The sequence below is a fragment of the Ruditapes philippinarum genome, unplaced genomic scaffold (assembly GCF_026571515.1).
Source record: "Ruditapes philippinarum isolate M1 unplaced genomic scaffold, ASM2657151v2 ctg4252_1_1_1_1, whole genome shotgun sequence".
In the NCBI taxonomy this organism is placed as follows: Eukaryota; Metazoa; Mollusca; class Bivalvia; order Venerida; family Veneridae; genus Ruditapes; species Ruditapes philippinarum.
This window is the reverse complement of record NW_026858509.1, coordinates 80134-96037: the sequence shown is the minus strand read 5'-3', so window position 1 is coordinate 96037 and position 15904 is coordinate 80134. Positions and strand designations below refer to the sequence as shown.

The following is a 15904-nucleotide window of genomic DNA, read 5'->3' as shown; positions in this document are numbered from 1 at the left end:
CACACCACCCCATTCCCAACTCCCCACCCCGCCCTGCACCAAAAAAAATAAACAAAAAATAGACAGAAAAAACTCCACAAAAAAATCTTACTCCAAATCAAAAAGTCTGAGGTTTACTGTTTTAGACTACATATTAGTGCAACTTATCTTTTTCCCCTTAGCAACCACTTAAGCAATATTCAGTCTTCAATAAGAAATATGTTAGAATCAATGATCCCTAAGGACCATTGAAAGGATATCAAAACTAAGAAGAAGTTCATGGTACCTGCTGTTAATATTAAAAAAAATCTGAAAAGGGGGAGATAATCCCTTGAGAGCACTGAAATCAAAATAAATATGAGAAAATTGCAGACTATAATTATGAATGTTTGTGTAAAAGAAATAATTGTTAATTAATCTTGTATAGTATTGTGTCAGGGAGATAACAATGAAAATAAAACCCCAGCTCTAGCAAATGATTATATTTATTTTGTAACATGGAAATTAACAAAAGATGAGCTGTTATTCCAATACATTAGATATTAAACATATGGTTCTGATTATATGTTTGGTAGTTATTTGTTGATGCTGTTTGAAGTTATGTAGCAAATTAATCATAAAGCCGAAATAATATGGATCATAAATCATGCAGATTTAATAGGCCTGACTGCATGAAAAGATAAGTTCACAGAATGGTAGATAATAGGAGGTAGCTGTGAGTTGCCGATAAAAACGATGCCGATGAAAATGGTGCCGATGAAAACATTGAAACTGAAGAATTATAATTACAAGGTTTACTGACTGTAGTTTGCAAATGTTAACATTAAAGTCACATAATATCTTCATTCAGTTTATTTACTTTGATAACTAATGAATATTAATTTTCTAAGTTTTATTGAGGCTTTTAAATCATGGAAGCTAATTTTTTAGACTTCAGATTATTCCATAATTGACCATTTCTTTAATAATGATAAGTTAAGCAATAGAATTCTGAATTTTTTTTAGGAAAAATGCATGTTTGTTGGATACCTTTAAGTATTTTTGGTTGGGTTGTTGGGTTTTATGTTAAAGAATTAGGATTAAAACCTACAGTAATGAGACCTGAGGGCAAACAACTTTTACCACTTGTCTAATTAGAGGCTCTGCTAGGAAATTGGTTAAACAGCAGTGAGAAAATTAACAATTTTATAGGAAAGTGATACAAAATTCTAACAACCTTTTCTAAAAGCAAACATGAAAGAATTAAAATGCTATAAAAAAATTGTTTGACAATATTTATTTGTTTATTGTTTAACATCTCTGGTTTAAAAGGTGTTTAAACATCAAAAAATATTTAGGGACACATTGTGAAAGCTAAACAAAGATATTATAAGGAAAATAATGGCATCTTTATGTAAGAGAATTTAAACTTTTACTCAGCAGTTTAATTGAAAGACTACCATAAAAAGGCAAGGGTAGTCAGAAAATCCACTGTAATTTTCTTTGAGCGGAACTAATTTCCAGTAGAATTAAAGAATTTGTAAAGAGAATTGATGGTGAAAGCTGCATGCTATAACAGCACTGCTGCATTGATTACCATGTGCAGTAAGGTGTTAAATTCTCAATCTATCTGCAGGCATTTCTCAATGTCTCTACAGTGATAGTTGGGTGTCAAAGCACAGGTCAATATTCAAGCCAAAGTCAGCAATTTCTTAAACTCTTATCTTTGCTTTGTTTAATGTTTTAGGTCTGATAAATTTTCAGAACAGGCCATTAATTCACCAGTGTTATTTCAAGAGAATAATATTTTAGTTACAATATTCATTTAACAATTTTAATGCCTGCTCAGTTAGGGATTGAATCTACCTATGGGACCAGTGCATGTAATCAGGTCAGATCAGATTAGGGCCATCTGAACATAATAATTACATTGCCAGGTAATTGACCTATAAGTAACTTTTTGGAAACTATAACAGAACACCAAAGAGATAAAAGCTTTTGAGAAATAAAAATAAAAGGATTTCTAGGTCATTATGGGCCTGTAAAGGGGAATATAGATCTGCATCTGATATTGAAAAAAGGGGAAATGAATACTGTAAATCATTCAACTTGGTCCAAAATAATAATCTTGGTAAATAAATAAAATTTCATTAAACTCAGTCCAAAAAAACCTTAGTTCAAGTGTTGGGGAATAGAATATAAACCTTGTTCAAATCAACTCAAATCAATTATTAAGTTGAAATGATATTGTCATGGTAATTAGATGCAGCACAGCTGTCACAAGATTTTACTAATGATATGACCTTTACTGTACAAGCTTGTTTTGTTTAATTTATTTTTAGAATGAAGACTAACTTATTTATCAAACTTACACTAGACTGGGTCTTCTACCAACTAAAATGATTTTTCAGTAAAATTTCTTGGGATTTTTTTCTTTCATTTATTATACCCCCGCACAACAAAGTTGTAAGGGGCGTATACTGGAATCAGCTTGTCCGTCCGGCCGTACGTCCGGCTGTCCGTCAGTTTTTTCTTGTCCGCCCAATAACTTAAGATTCCTTTGACCCTTAGTCTTCATATTTGGCATGGAGGTTAGTCATGATTAGTAGATGACCCCTATTGATTTTGAGGTCATTAGGTCAAAGGTCAAGGTCACAGGGGCCTTGACTTCAAAAAGCTTGTCCGCCCAATAACTTAAGATTCCTTTGACCTACAGTCGTCATATTTGGCATGGAGGTTAGTCATGATTAGTAGATGACCCCTATTGATTTTGAGGTCACTAGGTCAAAGGTCAAGGTCACAGGGGCCTTTACTTCAAAAAGCTTGCCTGCCCAATAACTTGAAGATTCCTTTGACCCACAGTCTTCATATTTGGCATGGAGGTTAGTCATGATTAGTAGATGACCCCTATTGATTTTGAGGTCACCAGGTCAAAGGTCAAGGTCACAGGGGCCTTGACTTCAAAAAGCTTGTCCGCCCAATAACTTAAGATTCCTTTGACCCACAGTCTTCATATTTGGCATGGAGGTTAGTCATGATTAGTAGATGACCCCTATTGATTTTGAGGTCAAAGGTCAAGGTCACAGGGGACTTAACTTCAAAAAGCTTGTCCGCCCAATAACTTAAGATTCCTTTGACCCACAGTCTTCATATTTGGCATGGAGGTTAGTCATGATTAGTAGATGACCCCTATCGATTTTGAGGTCACCAGGTCAAAGGTCAAGGTCACAGGGACTTTGACTTCAAAAAGTTTGTCTGCCCAATAACTTTAGATTCCTTTGACCCACAGTCTTCATATTTGGCCTGGATGTTGATCATGATTAGTAGATGACCCCTATGATTTTGAGGTCACTGGCTCAAAGGTCAAGGTCATAGGGACTTTGACTTCAAAAAGTTTGTCCACCCATTAACTTAAGATTCCTTTGACCCACAGTCTTCATATTTGGCATGGATGTTGATCATGACTATAAGGTGACCCCTATTTATTTTGAGGTCACTGGGTCAAAGGTCAAGGTCACAGGGACCTTGACAAAAAAAAAGCTTTTCTTCTCAATTGCTAAAGAATGTCCTGTCCGCAATGTATTGATTTTGACATTTTCACATTTGAAGCATGTGGAATACATAACTTAGCAATGCACTGGCTTAGTAACCTCAGATTTGGCAGGGAGGTTGTCCTTGAGCTCTAAATGGCCACTGTTGATTCGGACAAAGTGGTATGCGGGGGTATTCACGCCATGATAGTGGCAGTTTTAGTTACTGAAGCTTGAAAATGAATGTAAATATTCTTTGTGTTGTAAATAGACTTAAAAAGTCATCAAAATATTATGCAAAACTTCTTTGAAAAAATTTGTTAAATGAAAGTGGCAATAAGAACTTTGTAAATTAACTATTCTGTATAAAGCACCTCTATTTAGTATGACCACCCTGCATCACTTTTGGCTGTTAAATTTTATTATATTTGAATTTAAAAATTGTTCAATTTTTTGTTAAATTTTAGCATACATTTTGATACAGACCCCTTAAAGTAAAAAATTAATAGTTTTTAAATTTACCACAGGGAGTCTTCATCTTTCCAGCTGACCAGGCATAATATACCATAACATATAAGCTGTTTTTAGTTTGAGCTTTTTGATATTTGAAATACAAAATTTTAATGTACCAATTAAAGTGAGAACCGTTATTAGTTACATAATTATTCAAAGCTGGCCTGAATGTCCATATATATACGCCATGAATATACAAAAATTAAATCTTAAGATTTTAAATTTATATCAGACACTGACAACATTAAGATTAAATGTAAGTAAGAAAAAAAAAAAAAATGAGAATGAAAAACAATAAAAAATATCTACAGTAAAAGAATTACTGCAGAAGACAATTTTAGAATACACCATTGCGCATTACCTATATTAATATTTTTTCCAAGGCCTATATAGATTACATATTTTATGATTTCAAAATGTTTTCAGATTTTTTCTAAACTGATTATTGAACATTTTGTATTGTGATGTACGTCTGTCTATCTGTCTGTCTGTATTAAAATGAATATATATTTATATTTCATTATTTTATTGAACTTTGGAGTCAAAACGTTGTATATTTTTCAAATAAAAAATACCTTTTTTAAATTGAATCCATAATTGATTTATATATTCAAACTTGAATTATTTAATTATATAATTACATGTTAGAATAAATTGAGATAAGAAAAGGTACTAAAACAGTTAGTAGTTTGATTTTGTGAAACAGTCCTGCCAGTCAAAAGAAGTGTAAATAAATGAGATAATCACTGGATTTCATAAAATTTCTCCATAAAGTATTAAAGAACAGGCAGATATTAAATTCTCAACATTTGTGTCATAAAATTCAGAGAATAATAGCTATGAAACCTCCGAAGTTAATTATTGAATACTGTAATGGAAGAACATTATAGGATTTTATATCAGGTTACAGTGATTAAATGTTGCAAAAATATTATAATAAAAGAGTCTTACCTTACGTTTTGTTATTCAGACGATGCATATAATATAATAATTCTCCTTTTGGCTGTATTTCACTTAAATAAATATTATTTATATTAGTCCCGTAACTTTAGACATATGAACCTTTGGCTTATTTTGTCTTGAAAAATAAAATTATAAAAATAATACCTAAAAGTCAATTCATTTACTGTCTTGTTAGAATACAGTTATAAGAGTGAGGCACAGTTACCACAGTGTGTGATATTACACTAGACCATAACTTAAACTGATATAGGAAAAACGGAATGTCAGAGAAGTTTGTGTGTGTGTGTATTGGAAATAACCAATGGCTTTTTACTGGAAACATATTGGGAACAGACAAGCCAGGTTACTATAGAAATGATTGTCACAGTTATTACTGCTAAAATCAATAACTATGAACCCTGAACTTCACGGCAATGTTTTCCAATTTTTTTTTTGTTGTTCATATTCATTTCCAATTTTTCCTCAAGACTCTCGTCATTTCAGCTGTAATTTTAAGCTGTGTGTTTAATTGGTCGGAAGAATTGATACGGAGGTTTTTTATACTCCCAATAACACTCTTTGCTGTTTTCCTGCGGAAGAAATAAATGTTTGAAAAAATAATTTGCAACCTTTCATATTCTAAATTGCAGTTTAGCAAGACAGCATCTTTCAGTTTTCCAATATCTATCTGTTGGAGTTGATTTCATTGAGAATTTGTCCTAATTAATTAATATCATCATTGTAATTAACATGGTATTTAAAGTGAGGAAATGAATGTTTTTTTGAATAACACCTCAGTAAACAAAAAATTTAAATAGGTTTGATGATGATGATGACAATTGAGATTATGACAAGGACAATGATGATGACAACAACAACACTAAAACAATAATTAAAGTAACAACAAATAAAACAACAGACAGAAGAGTCAATATATATCACATGCTGTCATATAGAGGATTTTTGTTTAGTTCAGTGTATGATAGGAATATATTTCACCTGAGTGAGCACCAAAAGGTATATTTCACAAGTGGCACAGCCACGAGTGAAATATGAAATTTTGGTGTTCATGAGGTGAAATATATTTTGATCTTACATTAAACTAAACTTTTCTTTTTATTATATGCAAAGCAACGTTTAAAAAGACATTTAAACCTAGTACAAAATGAAAAGGGCGCCAAATAATATAAATGCATTGTGACGTCATTATGTTGGTTTCCAGTACTGTGAACGCTTGTATTTCACTGAAACAACGTAAAGGGCTCAAATTTTCAAAACAGTGAAATTATCAGTTTTTAGCTCACCTGTCACAAAGTGACAGGGTGAGCTTTTGTGATCGCTTTTCGTCCGGCGTCCGTCCGTCGTCCGTCCGTAAACTTTTACTTTAAATGACATCTCCTCATAAACCACTAAGCCAATTTCATCCAAACTTCACAGGAATGTTCCTTTGGTGGTCACCTTTAAAAATTGTTCAAAGAATTTAATTCCATGCAGAACTCTGGTTAACTCTGGTTAACTCTGGTTGCCATGGCGGCAACCGAAAGAAAAAACTTTAAATATCTTCTTTTAAAAAACCATAAGAGCTAGAGCTTAGATATTTGGCATGAAACATCTTCTAGTGAGTGTCTACCAAGTTTGTTCAAATAAAAGCCCTGGGGTCAAAATTGGCCCCGCCCGGGGGGGGGGGGGGTCAATGATTTTCCCTATATGCATATAGTAAAAACTTAAAAAATCTTCTTTTATATGTGTATAGCAAAAACTTAAAAATCTTCTTTGAAAAAACCCAAATAGCTAGAGTTTAGATATTAAGCATGAAACATCTTCTAGTGAGTGTCTACCAAGTTTGTTCAAATAAAAGCCCTGGGGTCAAAATTGACCCCGCCCCAGGGGGTCATTGATTTTCCCTATATGCATATAGTAAAAACTTAAAAAATCTTCTTTTAAAGAACCCAAAGAGCTAGAGCTAAGATATTAAGCATGAAAGAGTGTGTGTCTACCAAGTTTGTTCAAATAAAAGCCCTGGGGTCAAAACTGGCCCCGCCCCGGGGGGGGGGGTCATTGATTTTCCCTATATGCATATAGTAAAAACTTAAAAAATCTTCTTTTGAAGAACCCAAAGAGCTAGAGCTAAGATATTTAGCATGAAACATGTTCTAATGGGTGTCTACCAAGTTTGTTCAAATAAAAGCCCTGGGGTCAAAATTGGCCCCGCCCCGGGGGGTCATTGATTTTCCCTATATGCATATAGTAAAAACTTAAAAAATCTTCTTTTAAAGAACTCAAAGAGCTATGGCTAAGATATTGAGCATCAAACATGTTCTAATGGGTGTCTACCAAGTTTGTTCAAATAAAAGCCCTGGGGTCAAAATTGGCCCCGCCCCAGGGGGTCATTGATTTTCCCTATATGCATATAGTAAAAACTTAAAAAATCTTCTTTTAAAGAACCAAAAGAGTTAGAGCTAAGATATTTAGCATGAAACATGTTCTAATAAGTGTCTACCAAGTTTGTTCAAATAAAAGCCCCAGGGTCAAAATTGGCCCCGCCCTGGGGGGTCATTGATTTTCCCTATATGCATATAGTAAAAACTTAAAAAATCTTCTTTTAAAGAACTCAAAGAGCTATGGCTAAGATATTAAGCATCAAACATGTTCTAATATGTGTCTACCAATTTTGTTCAAATAAAAGCCCTGGGGTCAAAATTGGCCCCGCCCCGGGGGTCATTGATTTTCCTTATATGTGTATAGCAAAAACTTAAAAAATCTTCTTTGAAAAAACCCAAATAGCTAGAGTTGAGATATTTAGCATGAAACATCTTTTAGTGAGTGTCTACAAAGTTTGTTCAAATAAAAGACCTGGGGTCAAAATTGGCCCCGCCCCGGGGGTCATTGATTTTCTTTATATGTGTATAGCAAAAACTTAAAATCTTCTTTGAAAAAACCCCAATAGCTAGAGTTTAGATATTAAGCATGAAACATCTTCTAGTAAGTGTCTACAAAGTTTGTTCGAATAAAAGCCCTGGGGTCAAAACTGGCCCGGCCCCAGGGGTGTCATTGTTTTTAACTATATGTGTATAGTAAAAACTTAAAAAAAATCTTCTTTTAAAAAGCCCAATGAGCTAGAGCTTAGATGTTTAGCATGAAACATCTTCTTATGGGTGTCTACCAAGTTTGTGCAAATAAAAGCCCTTGGGTTAAATTGGCCCTGCAACGTTGGGGGGGGGGGGGGGCCTATATACAGGTGAGCGACCTCAGGGCCATCATGGCCCTCTTGTTTATTTCACTGATATATTTCTATAAACCACCGAAAAGCATGTAATAAATTGTTTTAATTGGACTAGGTTTTGATGTGTTGTTTAGGCTTTTAAGTCCTGCTTTCATTTTCACTTGGTCATTTTGACTTGGAATAGCTAAATCAGAGTGCAATAAATTAAACAAACAAAAAATGGAAAAAAAATAATTTGATTCAAGCAAGCTCTGTCATTTCAATACTGAATAGTAAGTTTGAAGAAACTTGGATGAATTATTTAGCCAAAGGCGAAAATGAAAATGTAGGAGCAGTTTTAGAATTGATTACTTTTTGTGGACAGATATATAGATGCTAACCTTATTAGGATGCTGAAATGAAATTAGAAAATCAGCTTAATGAATATGTAAATGTGAAATCAATTTGAATAATTGATTGCCTGGGAAGTGGGTTCTATTGATGTGCACAACACAACACAAGTTATGTGCAGTACTGTTGTAGCTTACATGTAAATATAGTAGAAGTTATAAAATTGTTACATTAAGTGTTCAAATAGAAAAGTAAACCAGTCCACATTAGTCTGTTGCATCTGGCATGAAAATGCTTTATGCGATCTGATCTTGGTTAATGAAAATGAAATATTTATGTTGTAATTGGAATAAAATGGCCTTAAGTTTATAAAACATTTAATAAAACAAATAAAAGCCCTGGGGTCAAAATTGGCCCCGCCCCGGGGGTCATTGATTTTCCTTATATGTGTATGGCAAAAACTTAAAAATCTTCTTTGAAAAAACCCAAATAGCTAGAGTTTAGATATTAAGAATGAAACATCTTCTAGTAAGTGTCTACAAAGTTTGTTCAAATAAAAGCCCTGGGGTTAAAACTGGCCCCGCCCCAGAGGTGTCATTGTTTTTAACTATATGTGTATAGTAAAAACTTAAAAAATCTTCTTTTAAAAAACCCAATGAGCTAGAGGTTAGATTTTTAGCAGGAAACATCTTTTTGTTTGTGTCTACCAAGTTTGTCCAAATAAAAGCCCTTGGGTTTAAATTGGCCCTGCCAAAGGGGGGGGGGGGGGCGGAGGTCATTGTTTTTCATTATATGTGTGTAGTAAAAACTTAACATCATGAAACATCTTCTAATGGGTGTCTTCCAAGTTTGCTCAAATAAAAGCCCTGGAGTGTAAACTGGCCCCGCTCCGGGGGCCTATATACAGGTGCTATATACAGGTGAGCGACCTCAGGGCCATCATGGCCCTCTTGTTTTCTTGAGTGAGAGAATTAAGTGAATTGATATCAATCAGGAGAAACTGTTATAAGAATGTATTTTAAGTTAACCATCATAAAGTTAGACGTCCCTAGAGAGGATGGGAGAACCATTCATCCTCACTGAAATGCTTGGAAATCTGAGAATCTATATTTCATTCTATTGTCATGCAGCTTTTATGTAATATATGTGTCTGCTATTTACATATTCAGTTTTGAAATGCTGAACTTCTAAATGAAAATGGGCCAATGTTAATATTTTATATTGCAGCAAGCTTTAATTGGGTTAACACTAATAGATTTCAAGATATTTGACTAAAGAATTGATCAAAAGTCATTCCAGTATGGAATTTTCTATGAAGGGGGAACAAAAGATTTGAAATTTATCTAATAATTTTATGTTCCCAGATAAATCATTTAGGTTGTTTAAATTGCAAACTCAAGGAAATTGAGTCTTTGATTTTCACATAATCTCTATTAATTTGTTCTGAATGGCTCTCCATTCCCCTCTCTTGGAGAACATAATATTAAAATCATACCAGAAATAAATTCTTGTCTGATTCAAAGAAAAGTTGAACTACTTTGATCGCTGTGTCATTGTTGTTGTTGTCATACAAAAACTGTAATGTAGCCAATTTATTAAACATTTCAAACAAAACTTAGAATATTTGCTTATTATGCATGACAATGTGCATTTATAAGACAAGGGACACAATTCTGAAAGCTATATTTATGGAGTTATATATTATGCCCCTTTTTAACTTTTTGTCAAAAATGCTTATTTCAAAACTGTCATAGCTTTCAACATGAAATTTGGAATACTTAAATATCATGACAAGCAAAGTAAAATGTAAGGCAATTGGCATTACAATGAAAGCAATATTTATAGGAGTTATGCCCCCTTTTAACATACAATATTTACAAAAATTGTTTTTTGATTATATATAGTCATTGCATTAACAAACAAGAATTTACATGGCATGCAGTGCTCTTGTCTATAATACACAATGCAGGAACATCACTGTAATCCCTTGATCAACAGATGTTGAACCTCAAACACAAATTAAAACAATGAAACAATGTGATTATTGATAAGATTAGAGCTTACTTCAAAGGAGATTTATCAATTTCCATTTCTAAGCATATACAAACTATGAACATGTAAAATGGTATTGGAAACTTCAACAAAGAAAGAAAAAAATAAGATTCCAAGATCTAGTAAATCACATAGTCTCATTGTGATTCAGTACGAAAAGCAATTATCTGTCACCTTGGTCATATGATCCAATTTTACATCATACCTTGGAAGCCGGAAAAAATCCTTTTTTCCCTTTAAGTTGTATTTTGACACTGCATCATATAAACGTAGGATTGCTTTTCGTGAGAGAATCAACCCCAAAATTTGACAAACCCATATTTCGCTTAATTATGGATGAATATTGACCAAAAATAAGCATAATTCCTTGATGTACTGAAGTCAAATGATAGAAGGGACAAATTCATGTACTTTTGGTGGGATTTGTGAAGTATTTTACCAGGGATCTGCTAGACTTGATGTCAAATGAAGCCGGACAAGTGAATTTTAGAAAATCTTGCAGGGTAAGGGTAATAAGAGCTGATCAGTTACATTATGCCATTGTCTAAAAAAAAAATGAAATTTCAGATTTTGTAAGTTTTCGTGCAAGCTCTTATATAAGTGAGAATGTAACACTATAGATATGATTTTAAGCACTTCTGCAGAGATTTTAGTATATATTTATCCCTTTTTAATATCAAGGGAAACCTAGGTAGATATAATGTATTGTTTTGTCTTTAAAATGCTGAAATATTTATAAGCTTAAACTGAATGCAAAATTTGAGTAAGATTTGAAAAAAATAGCAACAATCTTAAGTCATAGTTTTCTTGTATTTTTTTTCTCTGGAAATGTTATTACATCTCAGAACTTTATATTTTGAATCAATTGCTTTAGAAGGTTTATAATATTACAAATAAAAATTACTTCAAACTTGCCTTGTGTGGTTGAATACAATTGATTAGAGAAGTAATAAAATGGACTATAAATAAATGATAACTGAGTTTTCACAGTAAGGGAGGAAAACATATGTGTCGTGTGAATCCAATATCTTGTTAAAATATATAATAAAAATCTTTTCATTATGCTGTGAATGAAAAAAAATGTCTAAAACAATGTTTCATGTATATGAAATGACCATCCCCTAACTATGCTGCAGACAAACATTCAATAACCGAATGGAAGATTTAAAAATTCTCATATTTTGTATCTTTCTGTACAAGCCATTTAAGAACCAAAGTGATAAGCCTTTGCTACCAGTATAGAGCCAGGCTAGCCCTACACTACTGTGCAGTCCGACCAGTCTCTATTCTGTTGGTGGGCCAACTTTGATTTTTTGCTTTGATATCTCCAAAAAATTTTACGGACAATACCAAAAAAAGGAAGAGCTGAACAAGACCATTTAAGAAATTGAGCAAATTAGGGGTTAAAATAAAAATAATATCACTCATTTTAGGTGCAAGGGACATAAATTACACTAACAGAGAATCCTCAGCCTCTGTAGATTGGCATAAAAACGTATAAATCTGCTTATTTTCCAGTAAACTGTTATAAATGAGATATTTGAAGAGACTCCATGCTGTCTCACATTGTTTCAATTGTTTAGTCTGTTTCCTCATGGTGTTCTATTGTGATACCATCAGATTTATTGGAAAACCATTTATTTTCTTTCAAATCCCATGAAATCATTAAGATCTATGTATCAAATTGTTGCAACTGCAACAGTTCTACAGGCGGACTGCAAGAGCAGTTTCAATGTTTAAATGAGATTTCAGCATGTCTGCCAAATGAAAGTGTTTTGGTGTTGATTTGTATCTCCTTTCTGTCAATATAGTGGTTAGTGAAAATTGGAGGGAAGATTTGTGTTTAAATATCCACACTTCTGTTCATGTAAAATGACAGTGCAGTTCTGCAATATGACAATATTAGCTGGCATGTTGGTAGCTTTTATATTTTTAAACGATTGTTTGTTTGTTTGTTTTTCTTAATGCTTTTTCATATACTCAAGATAGTCCCTGATCATTGTATATCTGGGTCACTTGAAGTCAAAAAAGGTCTTAAAAGGGATTTTGTTTTTGTTTTTATTAAATGAAATCATTATAAAAATCTTCTTCTCTGATACCACCAGGTCTTAGGTACTTATAGCATTTTAATGTCTAGAATAACCTAACCAAGTGTATTCAAATCTGAAGGCAAAGTAATCAAAATTTGTCAAATCTTATTTTAAATTGAAAATGCTTTGAACATTTGAGCTACATAGTCTGATCAGGATCCATGCTGTTCGCTTACCAACTCTATTACAAGTAGAGAAACTGATAACAAACAGCATGGATCCTGATCAGACTGCGCGGATGAGCAGGCTGGTCTGGATCCATGCTGGTCGCAAACCCATTATGTTGGTTTTGTCATGACACGGCTCATTTCTTTCTTAAAATTCTGATGGCATGGAGTCTTGTTATATATATTTGTACCATGGCATAACCCAGAAAGTCCTTTAGTTTTTGAAAATAATGGCTCTGAATTATTTCTGTTTCTGAAATTCCTTGTCCTGCATTGAAACTTGTCAGCCCTCTGTCCTGTCTGTAATTCTTGTTTTACAAGAATTTAACACAGCCTATATTCACCATACACTTAATCAACATGATAAATTTCAATTGCAACTTGGGATTTATATGTAATTTAGTTATCTTTACCAGAAAAAAAGTCAGAAATCACTGCAATCATTAAAAATTCAAAGTATTTCTACACCAGATACATTGTATATTAATTAAAAGAAAGCATTTGACTGTGTTCACGCTAGAAAGAAAACTAGATTGAATTATTTTCCAGAATTTATAGAGTTAATAATATAAAAATGCACAGCGTATAGGATTGTTTTGTATCTAGAATTTATTGAAGCATTTATAACCACTGTTGAACAGCATTGTGAGACAGCAGCTATCAATCTTTCCAACAGTACATCTATTCCTTTTTAAGAATATCTCCTGAAAATAAGTAGAGAAAGTAAATGTTGAAAAATAAAGAAATACATTCTTTAAACTTTTCTGTGTTCAAGCCCAGTGGATTGATTTCATACCTACTCTTCAAATTATTGTAAAATCATGTTTTTTTTTTTAAGAAATTTAATATAGAAAATTCTTGCAGGATCAGAATGATATTCCAGTCTGTACTGTACATTTGAGTCATGTCACAACAAAACCAACATAGTGCGTTTGCGACCAGCATGGATTCAGACCAGCCTGCGCATCAGCACAGTCTGTACAGGATCCATGCTGTTCGCTTACCAACCCTATAATAAGTAGAGAAACTGATAGCGAACAGCATGGATCCAGACCAGACTGCGCAGATGCGCAGGCTGGTCTGGATCCATGCTGGTCGCAAACGCACTAAGTTGGTTTTGTCATGATGCGGCTCATTTGTATTTATAAATATTATACATTTTTGTAATTAAAAAATACTCTTCTATGTGCACTAGTTGATGTTTGACCAGCTGTACTGATTACACTTTATATCCATAAATTGAATTTCAATGAACAATAATTATGGTAATGGCTTGGTAATAAAGACACATCTCCAGAAAGCATTGCATTGGAAAATATTTATAAAAGTTAATGATTAGAATGAATTTGTATGGATTTCTATATTTTTTTTCTTTCAAATTTTACTTCATTAAAGGAACTCCACTGACAGCAAAAAGACTGAAAACATAAAATTTGAATGTTTTGCAAAGATCAAATTAATGATGTACTTATAATAGAAAAATCTGCAAAAGAGAAGGAAGAAATATGTTCAAATTTCAGATTTTTGAAGGAATTTTTTAGTCCATTTTGACTGAAAAGTGCCTCAACACGTTTCATTGTTTTGATCACTTTGCAAAATAAAATAATTATTCTAGAAAAACAGAGAGAGGAAATTATCTGAACTTTTGGTCTACATCTACATTTAATGGTACACAATTCTCAAAAAAAACATTTCCAGTCTGTCAAAAAACATCAGTTGAGTCCCTTTAATGTAATTCTAAAGAACTAACACATTAGGGAAATGCCGTACAAAATTAATAAGAAGCAGTACAAGTTATCATAAGACATATAAGTAATTATAAGACATTAGCAAAGTGTTAATTTACAAGAAATTCTTTTACTTAGAAAATCTGCAGGCATACAAAATCTTGTTTAGGAAAAATATTTTGTCACATACTAATAATATGATAATGTTCAAATGCATTGTATATAAATATTTCTGCCCTGGTGAAAATTTTTCATTTTTACTTCATAAGTAAAGTCAGCCTACTTAGTTCAATAGGAAGGGCATCAGATAAATAATCCAAGGGTAGCTGGTTCAATCCTTGGGAGTGGTGAAATATCTATGTGACAATTGATTTTGGACATTGAGTCTTAATATGGTCATTTGTCTCTCACCGCTAATTCAGAGTCCTCCTACCCACGCACCTCCCATACACATGTACGCTGAGAATTTTCAAAACATACTCATCAAGCTGATTTTTTTGGTACTGATTGCATTTTTACTTGATGTCCCACGCAAACTAAAGAGGGTCACAGTCATGTTGTTTTCCTTTTTGCTGTTAAAGCTAGAAAGTTGCCACGTGACATAAATGACTGAGAAATGCAAACAAATTTTAAAATCTTTATTATACATTCCTTTTTTTTTTGTTATTTCAAACGATGATAAAACGGGAAAATTTGTCCAAAAGTATTAAGTAAAAAAGTTGCAGCAAAAGTGATTAAGTACAGTACTTAATATGTTTTGATATTGTAATTCTAGTGAGAGACTGCTTACTGTTATCAATCAATAAATTATACCAAAATACATGTCTTAGTCAAGGCTTTTTTCATTGAACCCTTGTAGACAGTGTCTGATCTAGATGACAGTATTCCTTCCATTTATTGAACAGAACGCAGATGGCCTAATATAATTATAGCAATTATTTCATATTTTCTCTCAGAAAAAAATTCTGTCTTGAAAAATAAATGATAGAAAGATCATGAACTAAAATACATTACACACACTCAAGACTTCCGTTATTTTCAACCAACACCTTGCTCAAATCTAAAGTGATTGACCTTTGCCACCAGTATAGATCCAAACCAGCCTGTTCATCTGTGCCAGGTTCTATAGTGCTGGCTGACCAACTTTGCATTTTCATCTTCATATCTCAAAAATTCATAATGGACTACACCAAAAATGGAAGCTGGACAGGTCAATTTAAGACAAAAAGCATTAACTTAGGGTAGACCTGCATAATTAAAGGGACTCCACTGAGGTTTTTGGGCATGATGAAATAAATTTGAGAAAAAGAAGGAACAAGGCCTATAATTATATGTTTTTTAATGCAAATCAAGGCAAGCCTACCTATCTGTC

The 15904-nt window shown here is 32.9% G+C and overlaps 2 protein-coding genes across 2 annotated transcripts in view; one reads left to right on the top strand and one right to left on the bottom strand.

Moving 5' to 3' along the window:
- LOC132753445 (FMRFamide receptor-like) overlaps nucleotides 1-5212 on the bottom strand; it is a 34056-nt gene extending 28844 nt beyond the window's left edge. Inside the window, exon 1 of the mRNA XM_060743922.1 lies at nucleotides 4953-5212. The gene's annotated coding sequence lies outside the window, so the exon portion shown is untranslated. The remainder of the gene's footprint in view (nucleotides 1-4952) is intronic.
- LOC132753444 (dynein axonemal assembly factor 9-like) overlaps nucleotides 1-15904 on the top strand; it is a 103626-nt gene that overhangs the window by 47614 nt on the left and 40108 nt on the right. The window lies entirely within an intron of this gene.